At 50.9% G+C, this 23,623-nt stretch overlaps 1 pseudogene; it reads right to left on the bottom strand.

Annotated features, from left to right (window-relative positions):
• Window positions 1-1,342: 1,342 nt before the first annotated feature.
• On the bottom strand, window positions 1,343-23,566 carry LOC119036516 (mitochondrial amidoxime-reducing component 1-like; annotated as a pseudogene).
• Between the last annotated feature and the right edge of the window lie 57 nt (window positions 23,567-23,623).

Here is a 23,623-nt window from a genome sequence, read left to right as displayed (position 1 = left end):
ATCGGCCCTGTCTTTAGCATTAATCAGCTCATAAATATCAAACAAGCGCAAGCAAATGGCTTTTAAATCTCACTGACAAGAAGCCTGGCAGCTACTTGGAGATTCTGAGGCCGTTGGAACCTCTGTGCTCGAACAGGAGTTTTCCCCACACTCCGAGGAACGGAAAAGGGGTGCCCCCGCCCTTTGGGGGATTACCCTGCGATGCAGGAAGACAACAGATCTGTGCGCAGTGTGGCCTTTGCCCAGGTGGGGTGTGGGCTGGGGAAGTGCACTACTGCCTGCAAGGGTCAGAAATTCACGTCCAAGGTGTCCCGCTTGCCCAGCTACAAACATCCAGGCGCAGCCCCCCAACCAGCCTTGAGCTTCTCATTGGTTCCTAACTCTTGGCTACTCTCGCAAAGCCAATATTCACATAGTTTCTTAAACCCCGTGGGCGTCCTCCCCTGGGTTCCCCAGGTCCCATTAGCAATGCTCTTGTGCTGAACTCTTATTTTTGCCACAATCTATCTGTAGGTTCAACATAAAGTGGATTTACAGGGGGAGAGGATGAGCCAGATTACTCGACTCTTTTAATTCTTCACCTCCCAGCAAGTGGGCAGAAAACAAATTGTAATGATTCACTGACCAGAAAACACATATATAGGCACCTGTTCACTTGTAATTTTACCTTCAAGCTAGGCTTGATTCCAACAATTTCTGAGCCCTTTTATAAAACAGTAAAAAATGCACAGCTTTTGGGGGAAAAAACATGGTTATTTGATGCCCCTTCAAAAGCAGGAGTTTGCTGAGGCTGCTGTGTGAGCGGGCCCATGTCTGCAAGCCCCAGGCCACAGAATTAGTGGCTTTCCCTTTGTCCTTACCTGAGCCAGCTCTCAAGGCCTGCCGCAGAGCCCAGAAGTTAATAAGATCTGAAAGTACTCAAAGTAGCTTCCTTTTATTTACATTTTTGAAACTTTTTCCCATGATTTCATCAACTTCCTAATAATACAATCAAAGGACAAAACAGTGATGATACACTTTGTTGGAATGTAGTTACCTCATTCCATCAACAGAAAAATAGATATTGTTTTTAATATATAAAAATTTATTGCATTTCTATACACCACAGTAAGATATCACCTCACACATGTTAGAATGGCTGCTATCAAAGGACAAGAAATAATCATTGTTAACAAGAATGTGGAGAGAACTTTTTTGTTGTTTTTTTTTGGTTTAGTTTTGTTTTGAATTGTTGTTCAAGTACAGTTTTCTGCCTTTTACCCCCATCCCAGCCCACCCCCCTCAGCCCTCCCCACCTCCCTATCTCCACCCCCCACCCTGTCATTGTCCATGTGTCCTTTATACTAGTTCCTGTAAACCTTTCCCCCTTCCCCTGAAATTCCATCCCCTCTCCCCTCTGGTCACCATCAGCCTGTTCTCAGTTTCAGTGTCTTTGGTTATATTTTGCTTTAGACATTGGTTTTTAAATGAATGGACCTATGTATTCCTTTTCTCCCATGAGAGGTCTTCAGTGGCTTATTTTGAATCACACAGTCATGTTTGTTCTATCTGTGGACTTCAGAAGTTTCTCACCCTGAACTTGAACATGAGCATCCAGCCATGCACTAACGGGGCTTCAAGGGTCAGGAGCACTCTGGCACAGTACGGCCACCCTTTCAGAAGCACATATGACTCTGGCAGAGACGCAGAAAACACCTGGAGGGTACCGGACTTCTTTATAAAAAATGCTAGAGTAGAAAACTAAAACCCGCCCACAGGTTTTTGTTTTTTTTTTTTTCCCAGTCTTTGCAACAGCATGGCCTGTGCTGCCGTTCAGTGCCACTAGATGGCACCACCTCCTGTCAAGAAGCTTCCTTTGGGTTCTCTCCTGCAGAGGCGCCCCATCCTTTCTTTCCTGGTGGTGCTGCTGTTCACTGTCACCTGTCAGGAGCAGCTCTGGATCATGAGTGCAATGTGTTTGATTCTCTTTTTTCCCTGCAGGGACATTTGGGTTGGTCTTGCTTTTCACATGTTTCCTTATCAGCGTGTGACAGCCACCCTGCTGTCACGGGTGGGATGTCCAGCCTGACACCTCTGCTGCCCCACAGCCCAGAGGCCGTGGGCTGAGGAGGGCTCCTCAAATCTTCGTGGACGCTGACCGAGGGGCAGCCGTGCCAGATCCAAGATCTGTGGTTCTTACGTGTTCCCCGAATTTCCTTTCTAACGCCAGCCCAGGGCTTGAGGGGAAAAGGAAAGTGATATCCCAGCCTTATTTGGGGAGGTATTTAATTTCCATTGCGTGCCCCCCACACGTGGCAATAAAGCCTTCTGAAACGTTCTGGAACATTCCCCTCGCTCGCCCACTCTTCCTCTTTCTCTTCTTGTCTCTTTCCCTAGGGAGTGGTAATGAGGTGATGGAGGTTAGAATTCTGGGTAGACGAATGTAGAAGAAGGAGAAAGAATTGTTCCACAATCGTAGTTAAACACGGTCTCAGAATCCTGTCATTTTAAGTGACTTCCTGAAGTCCTGCTTTGTTACTGAGGGTGTATTTATCTGCTCTGAGCACCGGGACATCCAGAAGGGGAAAGACTTGGGAATCACAGATCTAAAGAAAACCCGGAGGGATCCGTTCCCAAATGCTGTTCTGCAGGAGCTGGCCTTTCTGAGGACATCTTTTGAGGACACCTGATATTCCGGGACCTGTGGTTCCTATGACGGGCCCAGCAGGTACAGGTGTCTCCCACTTTGTCCCCAGGTTTTCCAGAACAAAGTACTGTCCGAAGAGAGGTGATTTTCCACCTAGTTTTTATTCAGGCGGGTCACACAGGCGGTAACTACAGTAGGAGAGAGATTAGGTGAGTCACAGCCCCATATTAGCAAGAACTCGACCCGCAGGGGCTTCCAGTTGATGGATCAAAGAATCCACCCCAAAGCGCCATTCCCATCAAAGTCCAACAGAACAGCGCCCCCCCGTGCACACGCTGCAGAACTGCAACCAACGACCAGATCCCCACCTCCTTTGTCCATGCATGTTGCCTGTACTTCATGTGTTTAGATCTATGCTACCACCTTCCTTTCCCCAGACATCTCTCCTCCTCACTCCTCACATCTGTCACCAGGACCATGGTCCCACTAGTCACTTTGAGCCCATCTCTTACACCTCTGCCCTGGCTTTCCACAGCTGGTGCCCCCTGGCCCAGTCCCAAGATCCCCCCTGCACCCCACCCTTTGGACTTGCTCCCCCTCCTGCCATGTCACAAGCTTGCTTCACGCAGGCTCCGACTGCGGTGTAACTTCTCACCCAGCCTCTCCTCCTCCTCCCCCCCCCCCCTCCCTTCCACTTCTTATCCTTACCCCGGCCCGGTCATTTCCCGGCTTGGAAATGTTCAGTGGCTCCCCAGTGCCTAGAGAATAGCACCCAACTGTGCAGCCCAGTGTCCAAGGGCCCTCCCTGGCCCTAGACAGCCTTTTCAAACCTGTCACCCTCGTCCCTTACACGCACCTCGGCAGCACTGCCCTGGCCTCCCCCGGGTCCCGTTGTCCCCTTTGTGTTTTACTGGGTTGGTGGGACACCCCGCCCCGGTTCCCATGCACTCAATTTCTACCCTGTCCTCAACACCCAGGTCAAATGGCACATTCCCAGGTAGGAAGAAGCCCAGGAGACCCCAGCCAGGAATATCAACCCCGCCTGTTTTCTCTGCCTGGGCCTCGAACACTCACAGGCCTGGTAAGGTGGCGTCAGGACACATGTCTCTGTTCTGCCAGATGGGGAGTCCCTGGAGAGCAGGGACAGCATCCAAGTCCCCTGTGCTGCTCCCACCCAGCGTGGGCCCCATGTCCCCATGGACCCCTAGTCGTCCGCAGAATGGACGAATGTGTCGGTGAGTGAAGTCCTCTGTGAGCTGCGGTATGAACATCGTTGTCAGAGAAAAAAGGCCAGAGGCCCCAGGGAGAGCAGACACCTGGGAATAACATGGCAAGAGGCTCCCTGCTTTTCCCTCCCCCGGGGGAGAGTTGTCTTTCAGTGTCTCATTAAACTAACTCCAATTTCCATCACTTTAATATGTCCAACACTTTTTACAGAAAGCATCCATTGCATTGTATCATGCTTCAAAAAAACCAACAAAAAAACTATTGCAACAACTCGGTCCCAGTTGCTTTCTCCAAATCTGAAACACAAACGGCAAATGAGAAAACACAGGGTCGATTCTCTGTAGTTAGGTTCCTGCCATGACCCTGGCCCCCGGGCTCCCAGGCGCCTCTCCTGGCCCGCCTCTCCTCTGCCAGTGTGCAACACCGGGGTCACCTGGGGATCTGCGTAGGTCGGAGGGAGTCCGCTTCAGGATCGGGGGGGCAGGGATCCGCTGCTTTTGTGCCTTAGGGTGTCTCCTCGCTGCCAGGTTCTGTAGTCTGGGCTCCTGATCATCCCAGGGAGAGACCCAAGACTCAGGGCGGTGTGCATCACACACGGATGGTTTATAAAGGACGCCACACCTGTCATCTCTCAGGCTTTGCAACAGGCCTACGTGGGAACTGGGGTCATGCCCACCCCACAGGTGGGTCTCAGGGGAGTAGCCGACTCACCGGAGACCTCAGATCTAAGGGGTTGGGCTGGGGCCGGAGCCCAGGCCTGGGTGACTCCGTAGCAAGGACCCTTTCTGTCGGGGATGTGGCCCTGACATCCACAGACCTGGTGAGTACGTGCAGGGGCCTGGCGAAGATGAAGATGAACGACACCTGCTCATCCACACAAAGGGGTAGCCACTCAGGGGCTCACCTGACCCCGCTCACCAACCACTCGCATCACACTAAGTGCCCCCCCCCCACTATGCCCACGGTGGCTTTGGAGTGGGGGGAGCCAGAGAAGCTTTTTAACGTCAGCAGGTGGGGCAAGGGGGTAGGTTTGTACAAGCACAGCTCTGGTTACCTGGCTTGCAGGTGGTGGTCCATTGCACTGTTTTGGAATAGAAATGGAAGCACTACGGGAGCAGAGTGTGGCCCTCCATGGCCTGGCCAGCCAGCTTCCCTAGGTGAACCTCTGGTCCTGCTCACCCAACCCAATTCCTGCCCCACCTCCAGCTCCTGCTAACACCTCCCGCCAGCAGGGGCTCCATCAATGAGGTCAGCAGCGCCCTATTGTGGGCATGAGGAGGTATCGCAAGCGGTTATGAAGTTCCGTGCACTCCAAGCGTTTTGCAAATAAAGAAACAGACTTAAAGAAGTCAAGGGACTTAATGTCACACAATGAGCAGGGGATGCTCCAGATCAGGGTGGGGTGTGTCACCGTCACTGTGTCTTTCCCCCTGTAGCTCAGCACAGCCCCTCCTTACATACACGGGGCCCTCATTCTCACAGTATTCATTCATCCGACCGTGCTGATGCGTCTGCAAAATGAAGGGGCTTTCTCCTTTCTGTGAGAAGCAAGATACTTGGAGGCAAGAACGGTAACCTCCCGCGACTCTGTAAGCATGGAAGCCATTGCCCCTCAAGAAAGGAAAGACTAATTCCTGACTATTTCATAGATGAAGGCCCCCTAGCCCCTGGCCTGCGGGTGACTGGCCAGCAGAGGTCTCCACGGCCCCTGGACACCAAGAGGACACAAAAGAGGGAGGGAGGGAGGGAGGCTCCGAGCATCCTGGCCTGCGCCAGGAGGGCGTTCTGGACACCACGTTTGCTTTACTTCCCAGGATTTATGTCATGCAGCTGCTGTCTCTGCAATATGTGTGGTTACCTGTCCTGGGAGAACATTAATTACTACCATGCTGGCAACTTAACTCTCAGTGAGCAGTAGGAAAAGACACCTAGTCTGGCTGCTCTGTCTCCTCGGGGCTTAGGGGCAATTTCGGGAGGGGGCTGGGGGTCCGCAGAAAGTCCACAGAGGATCAGGAGGGCTGGCCGGTCCCTGTGACCCCAGCCTGCCTATGTTTGGGATCACTCTGTGTTTGGGATCATCTGTCCTCTGTAAACACAGGTTCCCAATGCGGGGGGGGGGGGGGTGCATTGAAGACTCTGAGGAGCGGCCCAAACACATGGAGTCATCTCAGAAGGCCGGTCTGCCAGGGAGGCCCACAGGGAGATGTACCAGAGACCCAGCCACATGGGGGGGGGGGGCGCAGGGAGAACCAGACATGATAAAGGACGACGGCCAATTTCCCCAGTCACTTGGCTGGTTTGACACAGTATCACCCAGTTCTGCCCCGTGCCTCTCATTTCCTGGAGAAGAGCACCCAGCGCCTGGGCCACAGGGGGACCTCGTGATCATCACATCAGTCGAGTGTAGCAGAGCCAGGGTCCCCCACAGGGAGGGGTCAGGGTCCTTTCTAGGGCAACAAGATCATCAGCAGAGAGGTTTGGTGCCGACCAAAGGAAACTGAACTGTCGGCCCCGAAACAAGTGAGAGGCCGGAAGGCAGGGGAGCAGCAGGACTCACACTCTAGGGGCCGACTCTGGCTCCCTCCACGGCTCCCCGCTGAGGCTCTACAAGTGACACCTGGGGGCACAAGCCAGGGTCAAGGCCAAGAGTCTCAGGAGTGGCTGCGATGAGACCTGACACCCCACCCGTGACCCTGCACTGCCTCTGGAAGGAGCCAATGAAGACGAGCATCATTAGTTCACATTCAGCGTCTTGCCAATATCTCATCCCGGGTTTGACAGGCGGCAGCACTGAAGTGCACGGACCCTGAACTGTTCCGGCAAAGCGATGCAGGTTGGTGGACGGAAGTTTAGAGAGGACAGGGACGAACATACACGCGTGGGCGAAAGGGGGGGTACCCTTGTGAGTACGTGAAACGGAGTTTACTCTTGGGTTACGATTTCTTAGCAACTGTATTATTTGTTTGTATTACAGCAGTAAACCTACTTTTCCCCACGCCTGAATAGGTTCTTTTCTCAGTTACCCAGAGACTGCCTCCTCCATTCACATTTTGGTTTCCAGCCTTCTAGGCTTTTATCTACTCAGGTGCATCTATATAATTTAAAAAGTAAAATCGAATGACAAAAAAGGAAGTACGGTATGTGCTATTTTGTAGAAGCTTTTAACACTTCATGTTATCCTAACTTTCTATGAATTAAACTTTTTTTCTATAACTGTGTCTTTCACATTATGTTTTTTTAGTGGAAATCTTAAAGGAGACATAAAAGGAGAAAGAAGAGGGCAAGGAATCCCACAGTCATCACCCAGATTCTATTTCTCAAGAATCTGACACATGTTTTCCTGTGTCCTTTGGTTTTTTGGGGACACAAGTATCCACAGCACATCCCAGACATCATGCCACCCCCCCACGCACTTCAACACCCTTCTCCACAACACACAGGTGTTTCTTACATCACCTCAATGTCATCATCACACCCACTACATTTTGAGTATCACCGAATACTCCATCAGTCATATCATTTGCCAAAATACCTAATGGTTTTAAATCGGTTTGTTTGAATCACGAAATCTCCATGAAAATTAAAATCCTATGTGCAAGCAGACATTCTAGGGGCCCAAACAAACAGGAATGTTTCCCAGGTTCTCAGCCACCAGGCCCCCGCCGGCCCCAAGACTGAGCACGTGGTGGGTTTCACTGCTCCTTCCTGGGATAGAGCTGATGAATCTAAGTCACTGAATCCCTACCCCCTTCCCACTGCTACCCCTTCAGGGTCTCCAGCGGCTCCTTCCTGCTCATGACGCCCGTGTCCGTGTCCACTGTCGTCAGAATGCACCTGGACACACGGACACACAGACCCACAGAGCATCACCCACGGGACAGAGCGACCTCGCCCTTCCCATGCTTCTCCCAGGCAGCGGCCGAAACGCCTTACCTGGAACAAGCCATCACCCTCTTCAGCTCCACGTCTCCAATACGAACTTCGTTCCACGAATCCTAGGGGACGGAACACAGAGTTCACAGGTGCGCTCCTGAGTGCGCTGAAGATGGCAGGCCGTGCGTCAGCCCTGAGAAGCCACACACCTTCCTGTCCCCCGCTCTGTGTCTTGGATGATGTCAGTTCATTCACTTAAAGGGAGATGCTCCCTGCTCTTACTTGTCCAGCTGTGATGGAAGATTGCCTCCTTCAGGAAGCCTCCAGGACTGCCCCTGCTTGACTTGAGGAAAAAGAAGGGGGCAGAGGAGTGGGCGAGAGATGGGAGGCAGCTGGAGACAGGTTGTGTCAGATTGGCTGGTGCACAGTTAAGGAGGATTAAGACCCGAAAGCCTTTGCACATGTGAGTAAGTCTTGCCTCTGCCCTGGCCGAGGGGAACGAATCAACAGCAGGCTCTCCCAGCCGGCGACTCGCAAAGTGGGCCAGCCCAGGAAGCTCCGCGGCACCTGAGGACCACTGCCCGGGGGTCCCGGCTGCGTCCTTTTCAGGATGACTCAAAGCAATGGACTGCGCCCCCTGAAACCAAGCAGGGGAGACACGACACCCACATATGAAAAGCTAATGACCAGTGTTCTTTGTAGAAGTTCCAGAAAAGTGAGAAAAGGCCTCGGAGGGTATCACAGCTCCTGCTGGTGGAAGTGTGCAGGCGAGAATTGTCCTGTAGCGTTGGAGGACGAATCCTCAGGATTTGCAGGAGAGGTGGGACTGTACCGAGTGCCCCGGGCGGAGATTTCGAGAGGGACAGGGAAGCGTGAGGGGGCTCCAGGCAATCGTTAGAAGGGGGGACAGTGGGAGACAAGGACATCAGGTGGCAGGGTTGACCTTGCGCTGAATGAAGATCAACACCCGTATGTTAAATCCCACCTGCTCCTTCCGTGGGTGATCACAACCCAGGGACAGAGTCCCAGACTCAGAATTTTAACTCTCACAGCGTGCGCTATCCTTGGTACGTGTATCGGACTTTTCTCGCAAGTCATGAAATAGGCCAGGAAGCCGGGCGCCTCGGTTTACAACAGCCCCAGCCCACGATGTGCACACTGTCCCACCAGGGGGCACTGTTGTCAAAGAAAACATCAAAGATCCCACAAGGAGAGTTCCAGTGAGGACATTAAGAACTACTTCCAGAGACTTCCGCCAAGATGGAGGCATAGGTGGAGGTGCCGTGCCTTCTCACACAACCAAGTTTAGAGACAACTAAATATTAGCAACAGGAAACACAGCCAGAACACGGAAAATTGAACTTTTCGGGAGTCCATTAACAACAAATTCTTTAGCCTGACCGGTAAGGGGCGAAACCAGCAGCTGGTGAAGCGGGGTTGCACAGGAAAACTCCGTCAGACGGACTCAGGCGCGCGGAATCCAGGCGCAGGGTTGGACCTAGTGAGTGACCGAACAAGCGACCAGGCGAGCAACCGCGGGGGAGACAGCGGGGCAGCGGGGCTGCCTGTTGACTGTGGTCGCGCTTTTGTGCGCAGGTGGACAGGCGAGAGAGTGTGCGGTTGGACCAGGCCCGGCGGGTCCCCACAGCAAGCGGCAGGGAGGGCGCCGCCATTTCCCTGCTCTGACCCCACCTCCGCATGTAGCGTCATAACCCAGCGACTCTGAGTGGCCCCGCCCAGGTGAACCACCTAAGCCTCTGATCCTCACCCAGCTGTGAGAAACAGCAGAGGGTGCCGCCATTTCCCCGCTCTGACCACGCCCCCACATACGTCACAACCCAGCGACCTGGGAATCCAAGGCGCTGCTTCTCACACTTAAAGGGCACGAACAGACCAAAAATGGCACAAGAAGAGCTCAAAGCCCCAGGGTCTATAGATCTAAGCAATGAAGAAATAGCAAAACTCTCAGACGCACAGTTTAAAACATTGGTGATCAGGATCCTCACAGAACTGGTTGATTATAGCCACAAATTAGACAAATATATGAAGGCGAAACTAATTGAAATGAATGGAATTGCACAGGACACCAATAGCAATGAAAAGGAAACTGGGACTCAAATCAATGGAGTGGACCAGAAGAAAGCAAATAATGGCCAAACAGAAAAGAGTGAAGAAGCAAGAATTCAAAGAAATGAGGAGAGTCTTAGGAACCTCTAGGACATCTTTAAATGCTCCAACATCCGAATTATAGGGGTACCAGAAAGGGGAAAGGCACAGCCACCAGTGGAAAACTTATTTGAACAAATAATAAAGGAGAATTTCCCCAATCTGGCAAAGGAAATAGACTTCCAGGAAATCCAGGAAGCTCAGAGAGTACCAAAGAAGTTGGACCCAAGAAGGAACACACCAAGGCACATCATCATTACATTAGCCAAAATTAAGATGAAGGAGAGAATCCTAGAAGCAGCAAGAGCTAAGGGGACAGTCACCTACAAAGGAGTCCCCATCAGACTGTCAGCGGATTTCTCAAAAGAGACCTTCCAGGCAAGAAGGGGCTGGAAAGAGGTATTCCAAGTCATGAAATCCAAAGACCTACAACCAAGATTGCTCTATCCAGCAAAACTTTCATTTAGAATGGAAGGACAGATAAGGTGCTTCTCAGATAAGATCAAATTCAAGGAGTTCATCATCACCAAGCCCTTATTATATGAAATCTTAAAGGGACTTATCTAAGAAAAAGAAGTTAAAGAAACATGAACAGTGAAAGGACAACAAACTCATAGTTATTAACAACCACACCTAAAACGAAAGCAAACTAAAAGGACAGCTAGATCAGGAGTGGAAACATAGAAATGAAGATCTCAAGGAGGGTTAGCAACAGGGGAGTGGGAGGAGGAGAAGGGGGGAGAAGGTACAGAAAATAAGTAGCATAGACAGTAGATAGAAAATAGATGGGGGGGCAAAGAATAGCATGGGAAATATAGAATCTAAAGAACTTGAGACACATGGTCATAAACTAAAGGGGGGTAATGGTGGGGATGGGGGGTAGGGTGGAGGGGAATGAAAGGGGGAATAGAACAACTGTAACAGCATAATCAATAAAAAAATTTTTAAAAAGAGAGAGAAAAAAAAAAGAAAAGCAAGTTTCTTCAGCCCCCCCCCAAAAAAAAAGAAATACTTCCACAACTGCTTTCATGTGCAGTAAAAACTGTTAGGAATTGATTCACAGATAAGTTAGGTAAAAAATTCCACCATATAAGGAAATATTCTACAGTATTTGGCAAAGAGGAAGAAAAGGAGAATCTATTGTTTATTCAGTACAGAGTATGGGCCCAGAGCTGTGTTCAACACCTGGTGGGAAATCCGTGAATGTCCCCCAACCAGAACACAGCGAGTGGAAGGGAAAAGAAAAGTGTGGGAGCTCTCGCTGGTGTAGCTCAGTGGATTGAGCACAGGCCTGCGAACCAGAGGCTGACGGTTCGATTCCCAGTCAGGGCACATGCCTGGGTTGCAGGCCAGTTCCCCAGTAGGGGGCGTGTGAGAGGAGGCACACATTGATGTTTCTCCCCCTCTCTCCTTCCTTCCCCTCTAAAGATAAATAAATAAAATCTTTTAAAAAAGAAATGTGTGGGAGAGGCTTTGAGTGGGGAGCAGTTCTGCTGGGCCTGGCAATCACAACCAACTTCTCAGAGGAGGCGGCTTGTGATTAGGACTTTTAAAAAGGGCCAGCGGGCGCAAGGGGCAGGAGTCAAGGTGACCAGCAAGGCAGTGGGAGCGGTAAGGGAGCGGACCATGCAGAGGTATGAGGGAAGATGCCAGACAGAGGCGCCAGCAAGTGCAAAGGTCCTGGGGTAGAAAGGAAGCCAGTGTGGCTGGAGCTGAGTGACAGAGAACAGGAGACTGACAGGACACGGAGCCCCGAGCCAGTGGCGTGTGGCACCACGTGGGGACCCTGACAGTCATCAAGATCCAATTTTTACACTTGAAGAGGGACAGAAGCTCAAGAGACGGTCCGGCATAGGAGAACGACGGCAATGGGGCATATGGGCTCCCTTTGGCCGACATGCAGAAGATGGACCGTGTGTGGTGGGGGCTGGTCAGGGCGGCAGCAGAAGGACCGGGGCGAGGGGAGCCGATGGCAATAAACCATGTGAGAGGGGGCGGAGGCGTGGCCCTGGAGGGAGAGGAAGAGAAGTGGAAGAGGACAGAGCCAGTGAGATTTATCCATGACTTGAGGGCAGGAAGTGACAGAAAGAAACCAAAAAGAGATATTATCGGTTTGGGGCCTAAGCCAGTATATGGAAGTCTGAGCTGCTATACACTGAGATGGGCGAGACTGGGCCGGGCAGGTGGGTGGGGGGAGAGTATTCAGTCCTGGCTCTGGGACACACTGAGATTAGCAGCCCTGTAGAAATATGGAGCGGGCAGTAAGGATACTAGTTAGAGGATCCTCAGGGTAGAGACCATTCCAGAGAACAGACGAGAAGCATGAGCATAGACCGAGATGGTCACAGACTGAATGTGTGTGCCTGCTCCCCCCAAATTCTTACATTAACACTGCACCTCCGGCAGCCATGGCGGAAACGCCATCTTCCCCAGGAGAGCCACTGGCTAAACAGGGAGACTCTCTTCAACCAGCCAGAGCGCACTCCCTCCCGGGGCCCACACACCTCCCGTGCCCTGTGCTAAGGAAATCGGGCTGCCAGACTCAGCTGCTGCCGGGGAGTCTCCTGAGCCTCAGAGCCTGTGCTGCACCCTGAAACCTCCGCTCGTGTGCATCTGTATCCCCCACAGTGATGGGGGCTCAGCAAATCGAAAAAGTGAGCTGTGTCGGAAAGGGCCAATAAATAACACATCAGCGAATCGAATGCCAAAGACTCTTGTACCTTAAACATCCAGGGGGAGGGCAAGAAAGGCATAGTGTTACCTCTGGGTAGACGGCACACCCTGAAATTAGGATGCTGGGCCTGAAGTTGGCTGCTCTGACTGTCCGCTGCAGCCTGCTGCTGAGATCGCCAAGAGTGGGCTGGCGTCGGCCTCGGCGACCTGAATAGAAGACAGCAACTGTTACTGCACAGGGGCGCTGGGGGGTTTCTCGGTGGTTACACAGCTGTCCTTGGAAGCCGACCCGCAATCCCGCTGGCCCCCAGTCTTTCTAAGCATTTCTCTAGTCCATTTTACAGAAAAGTCAGTAATTCAGAAGCTTTCACCAGCCTTGCAGATAACAGGAATTATAGGGTGGAGTAAAGAGGACATGAACTTGGGATCCTAGCGTGGCCGGTGGGCAGGTGCCCTTGGGGAAACCAGTCCCCCTTTTCAAGCCTCTAGCTTCACAACTGTCTCAGTAAAGGTGGTTGGGTGCAATGACCTCATTATGTGTGACTAAAAAGTCATGCAGAGTTCATGGGCATTTACTTTTTAACGCAACCTGCCAGTCAGTGTAAGACTGGAGGGACTCTGCTGACCCTCACTTTTTAATGGTCTAGTGACTGGACGCCATAGCATCGTGCTACCGGCCCCCCCGCTATGATGCAGCCAAGCAGCCCCATCCCTGTAAGGGCCAGCCTGGTCACTTCAAGCCTGTGGGTCACCACACCCACACTCATTTGCCCCACGGTGAGCTGACCCCTGTGCACTCCAACTGTTCACAGGCCAGACTCCCCGTGCAATGGCAGAAGGGAGCGGAAAAGACACTGCACAGCACCATCTGAGACACCAGCAGCTTAACAAATAGCCAGGTGGTTGCTCGGAGCCAAGAATGCAAGGCTCTCCCCTGATACACAGATGCCGCTGCTGAGGAAAGGGCTGTGTTTCTGCCCATTGCTACAGCCTGCGGGACGTCCAGCCACACGGCACAGCTGAGACCAGTGACCTGCACCCTGTCTGATGGGCTGGAGAAGGACAGACAGTGCTCAGCTTCCCAGGGACCCTGCCTTCCAAAGGATGCCCCCAAGGCCAAAGCCAAGGGATGAGCCTCTAACCTGGTCTGTGGGCCGGAACACGTCCTTTATTTGGTGAGACTTCCTAGGTCGAATGTGAAGCTCGAAACGCACCAGGCGGCAGGGCTGGGTCTTCAGGAAGGCAGGGATCCAACGGGCCACCACCTCGCCGCCATCCCTGCCCGGGATCTCCAGGCCATGAACTAACTCTGCAGGGTGGCAGGAGCAAAGAACGGCCATGGCTTTGAAAATCTGGACATCCCACCATGCCCTGCCCATATCAGAAAAGCTGCAACAAACTGTAATGTCAGTCATTCTGAAAGCGGAAAAGACACCGGAGTTTGGGCTGTCTGTCACTCCCAAACCCAATAAGCAGTGACAGCGATCAAATCTTTATGGGCCCTTTATTCAGATGGCCGGCATTCTGAGAAGATGGCAGGTTCATACCCTAACAGACCATCTTGCCTTTTCTTTCCAGGACAAGGTTTTTAAAGCAGGAAATGAACAAGGTGTGGTGAGGGCTTTTGAGATTCAGGGAGGGTCAGGTAGAAGCAGCTGCAACATTCCTGCCCTGGGCAGTTAGCTGTTCCCAGGGGCAGGTGGTCATTAGCCCCTCCCTGAAACACAATGGTCTGGATGCCTCCACTCACCCCTGGGCAATAATCTTCTATCAGGGCCCCAGGACTTCGGCTGTTTTCCCAGGAGCCAGGGTGGGCCTTATCTGTAGTTTCTGAAATGAAAGCTTTAACATACACATGACTTGCTAGGCTTATAACTATTTACCATAAACTAAAATTTTCCAACCCTTAAGTCCCCTATCCATTCCTAAATTATCAGGAGACACAATTTTACCCTGTCCCTGCCTCTGTGAATGAATATCTAGTTTTCCCAAGACCATTTATTGAAGAGACTGTCCTTTCCCCATGGATTACTCCTGGCTCTCTTATCAAATATTAGTCAACCATATAGGTGTGGGTTTATTTCTGGGCTCTTGATTCTGGTCCATTGATTGACTGTCTATATTGATGCCAGGACTGTTTTGATTATTACTGCTTTGGAGTATAGTTTGAAATCAGGAAGTGGGATGCCTCCAGGTTTGTGGGTCTTTTGTGGTTCTATGCACTTCTAGGATTATGTTCTTTTATTTCTGTGAAAAAATGCCATTGGAATTCTGATAGGGATTGCATTCCATCTGTGGATGGCTTTGGGTAGTATGGACATTTTAACAATATTAATTCTTCCAGTTCATGAACATGGGATATCTTTTCCTCTATTTGTGTCTTCTTCAATGTCTTTCATCAGTGTCTTATAGCTTCCAGTGCCCAGATTTTTTGCCTCACTGGTTAAAATTATTTCTAAGTATTTTATTGTTTTTTGATACATACTATTGTGAATGGGATGAATTTATTTATTTCTTTTTAGCTATTTTATAGTTAATGTTTAGAAACACAAGTGATTTTTTTATCCTGCAACTTCACTGAATTTTCTGGTTAGTTCTCACCCTGTTTTAGTGGAGTCCTTAGGATGTTCTCTATATAAGATTTTTTTTATCTGCAAAAAATTTTATTTCTTCCTTCCTATCCATTCTAAATTGACCTCCTAACAGTCAGAGGGCTGATGTACGCATGCTATGGGAGATAATGAGGCCCTTTTATCAACAGACACAGGAGCATCTATCTACCTTGCTCTTTGCTGGGTCAAGAGGAAGAATAAATAAAATGAACAAAATAAAAAACACCAAAATTCATCCACCCCAGTGCCTATTAGCTTTCAAAGTAGTCACCTTGGGAAGCATTGTGGTCATTCTAACATTAATCCTACAGGGGGCAGTGTGGGCTCTGTGGGCACGCCATGGATGACAATAATTCTAAGACGTGATCTACTTGGGGAGGAAAGGTGGCCAGCCTCTGAGAGGAGAAGGGCCTGGACCCTGTTCCTCAATGGGCTTTTATGGGCTTTTATGGGGTTTAATTTCCATAGGAATACAGGGTGTAAATCTCATCAATCATTGTCGGGCGGTAATGATGAAACAATAGGTAACATTCAAAGAACTATGGGGGCTTATTCTGCATCAGGGTCAGATAGCAAGAGGGCCCTAAAACTTTGGGAAACAAACTCATTTTATGCTTGGACCCTTATCAGAAGATTGAGGGCATTCTTACCAAAGCAGGTTTCACAGGGTTTTATACATTCTTTCTTTGGCCTGATTGCCCCAGGGTACCTACCCTTTCCAGCGCAGGGCCGCACCCACCTCCAGCATTGTTTCAGGCTTAAGTCAGGTGGGGATGTAGGCAGCCAAGTGAGTAGGAGACTTTTTACCATTAGAACAAGGACTCAGGCTTTGTCAAAGCCCAGCGGTGAGGGTCCATCAACCCCTTTTTCTACAGCCCCCCAAGTCCTTCCCTGATAGTCCCATCATGGCCATGCCTGTCTTAGGTTGTCCCTCCCTTGAGTAATATTACCTGTCATTGGCTAATCAGTCATCACCCTGGGGCCAGGCAGGGTGAAGTAAAGGGGGCAGAGGCTGCACCCCTGCCAGGAGGATAAGTTTTGTCTCCTTAGTGGCTTATGTCCCAAGTGATAGGGGACTTAAGGGTTGGAAAATTTTAATTTAAGGTAAATAGTTATAAGCCTAGCAAGTCATGTGTTTGTTAAAGCTTTCGTTTCAGAAACTACAGATAAGGCCCACCCTGGCTCCTGGGAAAACAGCCGAAGTCCTGGGGCCCTGATAGAAGATTATTGCCCAGGGGTGAGTGGAGGCATCCAGACCATTGTGTTTCAGGGAGGGGCTAATGACCACCTGCCCCTGGGAACAGCTAACTGCCCAGGGCAGGAATGTTGCAGCTGCTTCTACCTGACCCTCCCTGAATCTCAAAAAGCCCTCACTGCACCTTGTTCATTTCCTGCTTTGCCATCTTCTCAGGTCGCCGGCCATCTGAATAAAGTACCCATAAAGATTTGATCGCTGTCACTGCTTATTGGGTTTGGTAGTGACAGGCAGCCCGAACTCTGGTGTCTTTTCCCATTTCACAAGGTCTTTTTACTTAGCTTTAGCCATGGTGGGGGGAGGGGGTTACTGCTTCTGAAACTAGGCAGGGTGGTTCCCAACATAACCCTAAGCAATTAAAAAAAACTCCCAAGCACTGAGCCCTGATACTTTAAGTAAATAAATAAAGCCCCCCCACCCCACAAAATCCAAATATTCCTAAAACCTTTGACAGAAATAATGTTGCCTAAGTGATCCTTACAAAGGCCCCAATTTTCTGTATCCTAAATGTGGTTGGCATGGCTTGTGTGAAAATCAAGTCACAACCTCCACCATGAAAACAGATGTGCTGGCTATGACTGTGACCTTCTCAAGGTGACCCTGAGGTCTCCCAAAATCAACACAAATCTTTAGGAAATGGTTGTGCTGAAGTTACAACTCCGCACAAGAGAACGGCCTGGGCTGTAATGGAAACCCGAGTCCAACACGTTCTGGACATCTTGCCGTAAGAGCATTTCTCAGTTTGCAGTTTCCAAAAATGCTCTTGGTTAGTCTTGGGGGCACAGCCCTTGATCCCAGAAGCCTGTATGGGATCAAGGAAAAGTTTTCACATCACTGCAAATGCATCAGAAATTACATGAAAATAATTTTCACAACAAGAAAGAAGGGGCAGGGGCAGATGCGTAACCGCGGCAGACAAGCAGGAACCCGGATACACACAAACACAAAAGAAAAACCGCAATGGGCATATTAAAAATGCAAATTAAATCAACCAGATCTTTTTCCCCATACAAATGGCAAAATATTTTTGAACATGATGGTCAGGATGTAATTAGGGAAAGATGCCCAATCATTGTCCGTGGCTGTACAGCTGGCAACCATTCTGCAAAAAGAATTAATTCAGCAACATGTAACAAAAAGCCGAGGGGACCCAACTGCTGCTTCTAACAAAATGACTGCTAAATTTTCCCCTAAGGAAACAAATAGTAAGAGAGGTGAACAACAGTTTACGCTGAGATATTTATCACATTCTTCTTCATACTTGGAAACAATTAAAAAATAATTCAAATGTTTAAATGTGTGGACACCCACACAAGGAAATACTGTGCCAGCATCAAAAATGGTATTTTTTAAGGTTTTTTGACAATATGAGAAAATATCAATGTAGCGACTTACGTAGATAACAGTATTCAAGACTCTGATTTTTTGTAGGGCTTCAATTTGGTTTTAAATGTATTAGCCACAGAAACAGACAGAAAATATGTCAAAATATTATAATTACTGCTATTTCAGGTGGATTTTGTTTCTCTTTTGGGAGGGTGGTATTTTCTAATTTTTCAACTAGGAGTGTGTATTCGTTTTGTGGTCAGAAAAAAAAACCAAATTATAATAGAAGTGTATTACTATGTTTACAACTCCAGGGTATTATAGAAATTATCATTGGTATTGCCCTTGATGAACTTCTGGGTGGGGGGGGGTCTTCAGACATTTTTCAGCTATCTACGTTTTTGGATGTGATACATTCTACAGTAGGTTATGTGTTGTTATATTCGGCACTCTTAGTCAAAAGCCAGAAACTGGAACAAAAGAATAGTTAGGCCAAATTTTAATCTTCCCATAAGAGGCTACAAAAGTCAACTCTAGGCATGACTTCTGAGAAGTGAGGCCACTTTCCTGGGAATTGCTGCCTCCCCAGAGCTCATCTGACGTTGGCGGACCAGGGCCTTCGCACAGAGGGGCTCCCGGCTGACTCCCCACGCTCCCCGGGCCCGCTGGGACTGGGAAGGGTCCCGGTCACCCAGGCAAAGCAGGGCAAGGCCCAGATCGCACACAGATCTAATCTCGCCTGGCCCGGGCCAGTCCCCCCAGTCGCTCCCTTCGTATTCTGGTCCTCTAGCCTTTGCTGGTGCTATTTGTCCCTGCGCTTTTGTCCCCGGGGTTTACTCACACAGGACTTTTATGCCTGTTACCCCCTCCTTGTTCCTCCTCCCTGTAGATCGTCAGGGTACTGAGGCCTGCCCCCCACACGTGGTGCCCTTGCACTCAGGGGCACACTTCTGACTACCTTTCTCAGGATGCCCTCCCTAATTCGAGCTTTCTCCACACTGCGTGCTTAGATGCTGTGCCAGGGCTAAGGACAGCCGTTCCCTTACCTGCACTTCAACACTGCGCCTGCGGTGGGCGTCCTGCGGGGCAGCAGCAGGTCCTCCATGGAGGGTGCATGGAGGTCAGGGCGCCCCCCTCACTGGTCACGGAAATCACGACCAGGCAAGGTTCCCGGCGAGAGGTCACCATGTTTGCTGTCTCATCCATCACCAGCCCAAACCTGCCATGTTCAAAACAGGAGATGTGCACGGGCCCCCGTGACAGGCTGCGAGTCAATGGGACCTTCAGTCACGACTGTCCTCTCTGAATCCCTCCCAGTGAGCCTGGGGTGTGTGCGTGTGTGACTTTGCGTGTGTCTGTCTGTCCAAAACATCAACTCGGCAGCCCAGCCAGACTGAGTCTGCCAGTCTATTTCAAAGGGTTGAATAACCACTTGAGCATCCGATGTCATTTCTGGAGAGCATCCCAAGCTCCTCAGTGAATTCTATTTTCATCTCAACTGCCAGACAGTCTGACCACTTTCATTCAATTGGCCCCACAGAAGTGACGGTTATGGATTTCCCAGCATGACCCGCAGTGCCTGACGCGCAGTAGGTGCTGGGCTGAAATCACAGCGCTGTTGCCATATCGTTCACAGAGCTTGGAGCTCAGCTGGCCACCTTCAATGCTATGTGCACCTTCCCAGATCCACCCTCCCCTTTAAAGAAAATTAATGCTTCTGCATTCAGAACTGTGAATTCTGCCATTTACTGAAAGGTCTATTGCTAATAGGGACCATATTATTTCTGGCCAGTACTCCTGGTCTAGAGGTACTTACCACAAGAAAAAAAAAAGGAGATATAAGAGTGATAGAAAGAACCGTTTCCAGAAAAAGAACAGTGGTAAACACATCGCTGCTTTGGTCATTTTGATTCACACTGGATTAGATAAGCACCAGTGCAGAGGTGAGCTCATGCTTTGGGGGCCCATAGGTGCATGGAAAAACCCGGCAGGTGCTTTGGGTCATTGCCTCTAGTCAGTGACGGTGGTCCAAGTGTGTGAGAAATTAGCAGGAAGAGGTTAAGGTAAGCCTTTTCCGGAACTGCCCTTTTATTGGCCCTTCGCCCTGGTGGGAGACGGAGCTCTGGCCTGAGCCAGACCTCTGGGACCAGCACGAGAACGTCCTCTCTAGTCGTTCTCCCTAGTCACGATGGCTGTCTGCTCTTTCTAAAAAACAAATCTGATCACGTCACCCCTCTGGCCAGGTCCCTCCATGGCTCCCCCTCTCAGGATAAAACCCGAACTCTTCAGTGAGGTAGAAATCGTCACCTCCCTGTGCCCTTGCACGGGCTGGCCTTTCACTTTTCCTGTTCATTGTTGACTGCAGTGATGTATATGCATGTGTGTGTACACATATGTACACACATATATGTAATGTGTGCATGCACATATTTACATGCAGCATCAAATACCTGGCACACTCGGAGGTGTACACCCCAAAGAGTTGAAAGCAGGACCCAGAGACTTGCCCACCCACGTTCACAGAGGCACCGTTCACGGTGCCAAAGGGTGAGACAACCCTCTGTCTCAATCATTCTTTTCTAAAAATGATTTCCAACGCACCACTCAGCGGCACTGGGTTGCACAACCTCCACCACCATCTACGTCCAGACCCTTTCATCATCGCAAGCTGACACTCTGTACCCACGAAGCGGTGGCCCCCGTGGCTCCTCCCCCAGCCTGGGAACCTCTAACCCAGCTCCGAGAATTTGCCCATTTCAGATAGTTCCCGTCAGTGGACGCCATGTAATACTGTTTTCTGTTGTGTCTGGCTTATTTAACATAATGTTTCCAAGACTCAGCTATCCTCCAGCACGTATCAGAACTTCATTTTGGGGGGCAGAATTATAGTCCACTGCGCATATATGTGCTGCTCATCCAGCCATCTGAGGGCAGAACTGGGTTGACTCCGCCTTTTGGCCACTGTGAATAATACGTCAGGGAACTGGTGTACGAGTGGTTTCTCAAGTCCCTGCTGTCGATTGTTTTTGGCAAAGAGTCAATACCTTGGAGCACACCAGCCTTTGCCCCAGCACACCCGTCCTCTCAAACGCATGGTCTTGACCCAGCAAACTCCGCCTTTCTAGAACGTTCGCCTCCCAGCTTGCGTGTCTGGAAAATTCATAATTACTCTAAAATTCTCAGTTCAAGCTCCAGTGTCATTCCTGACCACACGGAACAGTTTCTGGGGCTCCTTGCTCAGTGTTCCCTAGCACTTGTCAACTGAGTGAGTTGTCGCAGAGGTCTGGAAGCCTTTGGTTACATCTTTTGGCTATTATTTCTTGGTAACATAACAATAGAGAGCTTACCATCATTTCTGGTACAAATGCTAGCTCTTCTTAGTATCCATTTTAATGTGAGCTCAATACATTTTTCTGAGTTGATGTTGCAAAATTACAATGCCCTTTTGCCTCCGAGCTTGCCAAATCAAATCCTACCATCTTTCAGCGTCTGCTGAAAACAAGGTTTCTGCTGAAACCCTGGCATAGCTGCGATTCTTGGCTCCCTTCCTAAAGCAGAGACAGACAGCTCACCTTTCAGATGTCTCAGGAATTGCCCTCTGGCTGGGGAGCTGGGGGGAAGAGTTACAGCCCCTCAGCCTGCGGGTCAGCCACAGAAGCTGTGAGGGCTGCTTCGGAGAACAAGGAGTTCGAGGTGCAGGCCTGGAGATGGCCCGGAACCAGACCCAGAAGAGGTCGAAGCCACTTGCTCTGGGCCTTTGTGACCTCTGCTGAACCCCAGGAATGCACGGAGTGTGCCTACCCAGGTAGACCCACAAAACCACTATCCTACAAAGTCACAGTGCGCGCCAGAGAACCAGCCACAGTCCTGAGTCCACTGCAGTGTGGCTGCACATCTCAGCTTCTCAACCCATAAAAGCATGCTTGAGAGAACTGGGGGTAATAACCTAGGCAACAACACTTTTTATCCGAAAGGTCAGCTTCAACTGCTGACCTGTGCTTGGCTCTGGTGCTCTCTGAGGACTGGGCTTGGGGCCTCCAAGCTGCCCCAAGGTCTCAAGAGACGGTGACTAAAATTATTGAGGCGGGGACCTATCCTGGGTCCAGCTTCTGCTAGACGAGTTTAATTAAGTTCATGAGCAGTGGCTGACAACTGGGGATGGAGGCCACACCTCTTTAGAAGCGAACCATGTGAACAAGGTGGAAAGACAGTCACCCAGGGAAAGCTGGTCCGGACCCTGGGGTGTGCTTCTGGGAGAAGAGGGAACACTTTTCTCTTTGTCCTTGTCCCACGCAGCTCTCGGTTACTGGAAGGATCGGGGACTTCTGGCCCCACCCCATCCCCAGCAGGTCCTGGGCAGCCCCTCACCACCCAACCCCACCCCCGACTCCAGGACTCCGTCGTACCTGTCCCGCAGGTGCCCCTGGCACAGCCCGAAGGCGGTGCACTCGGCCTCGCTCACCGCCACCCCCTTGTAGGACTTGACCAGGTAGATCCACAGCTGCGCCATGGTGCCCATCTGCTGCAGCCGCCACCTGGGACCGCGTACGGCGCCAGACGACCGTCCCCAACACCACCCACCGAGGCCAGTCCCAGCACCGCAGCGAACCAGGCGGGCCTGCGGGGGTGGTCGAGGTGGTGGGACACCGAGGCGGTTCAGCATCAAGGAGCCCACAGCACCCATAGCTCAACGGTTGTGGGTGGGCCAGGCGGGGAGCTGGGCGGGGTCACCGCCGTCGGAGGTCCGCCCTTCGTCTGACCCTTGGTCCAGAGGCCAGCAAGGGGGCCGTTCCCGGAACCCACGCCTGGCCTATCAGAGCGCCCTTTCCGCAGGGGTGGGCCCGGGTCACGGGGTGCCAGGCAACCCGGCTTCCAGTGTCTTCCAGCAGCCGCTTCCTCCACCTTCTGCGCCTGCAGCCGCCAGGCGGTGCGTTCCCCACTCCGGGCCCTCAAGAACGCTGCCAGTGACCCCACTGCTTTACATATTCTTGGGTTGTTTACCTAAAATAGACAAAAATAAAGGCCATTTGCTCACAAAGCGTGATTTCGGGTTAGAATCAGGCAGCGGCAGAGCCCTGTCCTTGGGAGCGTGGGGCGCGGGTGTGCACACGGGGCCTGCTGGCGTCCAGCTGTCCTGGGCCACCCTCCCTCCCCGCCGAGGCTCTAGGGGCCAGGAGCCTGCGGCCAGCGGGAAACCGGGGAAAACAAGATGATCCCCTTTCTCCTATCCATTTCCAGTCGCCGGTCAGCCTCTCCATCTCCCCACACCCCTGAAATGTGGAATTGTGGTCAGAGGGACAGGTCAGTGTGGCTTCAGCTATTGGCATGCGTCCACGACCTCTTCCAGGAATGAGCTGGAAGGAGAAAGGTCTGTTCCCCCCAAAATGTTGACTGCTGTGCACCTTCCTGGGGACAGAGTCAATACCCATACATCTCAGAACATTCAACTGTGTATTGCAGTTTCTCTCCATCCTTAATTTCTCTTCAGAAATTTAAAGGGGAAATTTTGATGCTCTGTTCATGGTTCACTCTCAGGGGAGCTTGGTTTTTCAATTTCCTCATTTCTCAAAGTTACCCAGGACATAGCTCAGTGAACACCTTCCTGTCACAGGGAAAGGAGGTGAGTTCCAGCCCCAGCAAAGGACACCAGAGAAGGGACAGCTACTCCTCACTGGCCACTGGAGGCTCCTGCCAGTCACCAACCAGCTGCTGCGGACGGGCTGCCCGAGTCCTCCCTGATGTCCCCTGTCCCCACCACCAACAGGAGGTCACATGTGGGGAGCCTGGTTATGTCTCTGCCAGGGCATCAGAAAGGGTGAATGACAAGGACTGACGTTCTAAGGAAAATGACAGAGCCCAGGAAAC

This window comes from Artibeus jamaicensis, unplaced genomic scaffold (genome assembly GCF_021234435.1).
Source record: "Artibeus jamaicensis isolate MK-2021 breed Jamaican fruit bat unplaced genomic scaffold, CSHL_Jam_final contig_467, whole genome shotgun sequence".
In the NCBI taxonomy this organism is placed as follows: domain Eukaryota; kingdom Metazoa; phylum Chordata; class Mammalia; order Chiroptera; family Phyllostomidae; genus Artibeus; species Artibeus jamaicensis.
This window is presented reverse-complemented; position numbering and strand designations above follow the sequence as displayed.